Source organism: Jaculus jaculus, chromosome 2 (assembly GCF_020740685.1).
Source record: "Jaculus jaculus isolate mJacJac1 chromosome 2, mJacJac1.mat.Y.cur, whole genome shotgun sequence".
NCBI classification, from domain to species: domain Eukaryota; kingdom Metazoa; phylum Chordata; class Mammalia; order Rodentia; family Dipodidae; genus Jaculus; species Jaculus jaculus.
This window is the reverse complement of record NC_059103.1, coordinates 76,685,858-76,689,235: the sequence shown is the minus strand read 5'-3', so window position 1 is coordinate 76,689,235 and position 3,378 is coordinate 76,685,858.

Genomic DNA, 3,378 nt, shown 5'->3' with positions numbered 1-3,378 from the left:
AGGGTGCCCCGGTGGGTCCCCGTGCCTGTAGAGGTCCCCAGCATGCTATCGCTATTCAGACAAAAAAGAGATTTTGGTATCACGGCAGCGGTGATAGCAGCTGTGGCCGCAATAACAGCTGCTGCCACAGCAGCCAGTGTGGCCATGGCCACTTCGGTACAGACTGCTGAAACTTTGAATAGTTTGGCCTCCTCCACTACCGTGGCCCTGGAGACTCAGACAGCCCTAAATTCCCATCTAAAGAGTGTTCTCTTATTTTAAGGAATGGGTAGGAGTGGGAATGTTCCTGGTGTGCTGCCTGGGAGGATGCGTACTTTGCCTCTGGTTGGTTTGCCGCTTGCGAGCCCAGACCAGGAGGGACAAGATGGTCATTTCTCAAGCGCTCGCTGCCTTGGAAAGTGGTTCCTCCCCCCAAATTTGGCTGTCAGCTTTAAAAGGCAAATAGCTCCCCTGGCCCTTGCACCCTCAGGGTCTCAGAGTACCCATTGCATGAGGATGGGCAGGGATCTGGTAGCTTTCGTTTGACCACTGCCTTTGCACTCTCAGGGGATCTGTCCCATTGCACTGAGGAAGGGGAGGTTGAACTTCTTCCCTTGATCGGTCAATACATCATGAGGTGCGGACCTGATCGGGAAGGTGGCTATTTTTCCTGAGCTATGCCATAAGTTAATAAAAAAGGGGGAACTGTAGGGAGCTAATGCAGACGCCATTACAAGATGGCGCTGGCTTCCTGCCAGTCTTGAGGTAAACATTTCCTTATTTAGGCAACGCCTTGGCGCCAACCTCGCTTGAGGTTGCGCATGCACTTGACGCACCTTGTCTTAAGCCTATCCCGTGGCTCCTGGTGGCGGGTGAGCTTTGGCAGCCAATCAGTAGATGCCCCGTAGTGCTCGGCCCTATAAAAGCAGCTGTAATCCTACCCTCCTCGCCCCTCACCATCAGCTTTCCTGTTAACCAAGAGGCTCTCCAATAAAGTGTGATCAAGAAGGATCTTCGTTTGCTGGTCATTCTTCTCCTGCTGGTCAGGGGGTTCGCCGCAGAAAGGCTATGGGAAAACCTACTACTTAGTAAACTTAATGTAAAACATATAAATGAAAAAAAATCAAATAGAGAGAGCACCTTATACAAATGGATAATTCTGCTCCTAGGAGCCACAGATCATTAAACAATACTATCAGTGTCATGTATTGGCTACCACCCTGTGAGTTGTTAGAGAAGCCTTCAAGACTCCAAATGAATGCAGACTTTATTGTCATGTCTCTTGTCTTTTCACCAGAACTAAGAGGTAAGGTCTTATTGATGAAGACACCACACCTGATAGTTACAGGACTTAGAGAAATCAAATTGGAGCTGTGGCAGAAGCTTCCTTCCTGTTAGCTAATATTCACAGATCCTACAAGTGCCACACAGAATTCTGGTGGAAATAAAAAGTAATCAGCATCTCCTAGCAGTGATTCTACATTGCATACATTTCCAGTGGTGTTTGGATAATAGCAAAATGAACACACACCATGTAAAATATGACTTATAGGGGTGTCAGGGGGATGTACTCTAATGTCTCCTGAACTGACTGTACTTGCAGCTTTTATTCAATTTCAGGCAAAGTTATGGGGAGTGTGAGCATAAGATAGATCATGAGTTCTCATCAGATCAGATCATCAGTTGTTTGTTTATGTTTATCAGGAAATCTTTGGAGAAGCCTTGAGTATTTATCTTGAAGAAGCTTCACCCAAGGTACATGGTCTTTTATGTCACCAGTTTTAGCCTGTGTAAAGATTAGTCTTTTGTCAATTAGCATTATTATAGACCTTGTATCATTTTACTATTTCTTAAAGTTGCAGTAGTTACCTGGCCAAGGTATTTTTTTTTTTTATCTCAAGATGTCTTTAGGATATGTGTAAATGAAAAGATGTCATACAATAAGCCTAGGTGAGGGCATTTACTTATGAGGGAGAGAAGAAAATCTTGAAACAAGAACCATCATGTTTTGACGGTCAGTGTAAGCAATAAGGACCTTTTGTGCAATTAGAATTAAGAATAAAATTGGGGGGGGTTGAGGTAGGATCTCTTTCTAGTGCAGGCTGAGCTGAAATTCACTGCAAAGTCTTAGGATGGTCTCAAACTCACAGTGTTGCTCCTACCTCTGCCTCCTGAGTACAGGGATTAAAGGTGTGCACTACCATATCCAGCTAGAATAAAATCTTGATTTAAGATCAATTACTCATGTTGTTTAATTTTTAATTATATTGTGTTTTATAAGGAATTTGGACTAAATTAATAGTTTTCTCTACATAACTTTTTACTTTAAAAATAAGCATTAACATATTGTCCATGTAAGTTAACTTTTGTTATTGGACAAAAGTTTAACAGTTAACTGGAAAACATCATGGAGATATTGTCATAATTTCTGTTTTTAAATATTGATGTAACCTTGTATATTGTTTATAAAGCATTTAATATTGTAGTAGGTAGTTTGATGTAAAGATTGTACTTAATTTATGAATGTCCAATAAACCTAAATATTTTATTATTTATTTAGTTAAGAGAGAGAGAGAGAATGGACACTCCAGGGCCTCCAGCCACTGCAAATGAACTCCAGATGCATAGGCCATCTTGTGCATCTGTCTTATGTGGGTCTTGAGGAATTGAACCAAGGTCCTTTGGCTTTGCAGGCAAATGCCTTAAACATTAAGCCATTTCTCCAGCCCAAACCTAAATATTTTAATAAATCCTTTAAAAAAATTTTTTTGTTCATTTTTATTTATTTAGTTGAGAGCGACAGAGAGAGAAAGAGGCAGACACAGAGAGAGAATGGGTGTGCCAGGGCCTCCAGCTGCTGCAAACGAACTCCAGATGCATGCACTCCCTTGTGCATCTGGCTAACGTGGGTCCTGGGGAATCGAGCCTCGAACCGAGGTCCTCAGGCTTCACAGGCAAACATTTAACCACTAAGCCATCTCTCCAGCCCCAAACCTAAATATTTTAAATTAAATTAATTATCAGTGAAAAATGGTGGAGGCAAAGTCATTCTTGCCATTTGACATGGTTCCGGCTACCAGGAGGTTTCCGCGTGGCTGAAGCTTCATGATGGAGCTGAAACCATTCAGTTCCCTGTGTTTGGTTTTCTTATTAGCAATAGCACTCCTGTCTTTTTTAGGCTTTCAAGAAAAGAAAACTTAAACTGTTGCCTGCTGTTAGAGAAATAAGATGGCTGAAAGAAAATTAAACTAAAACCATTTGTATAGACTTATGCTCCATAGATAAATATAAGAATATGACTAAGAAGGAGTTCTCTGCAAAGTCATGGAAAAAGAATTACTTGTTCCCCCTGTTACAATATCAGAAATTCCAAAGGCCACTAAGGCAAATGCATTTAGG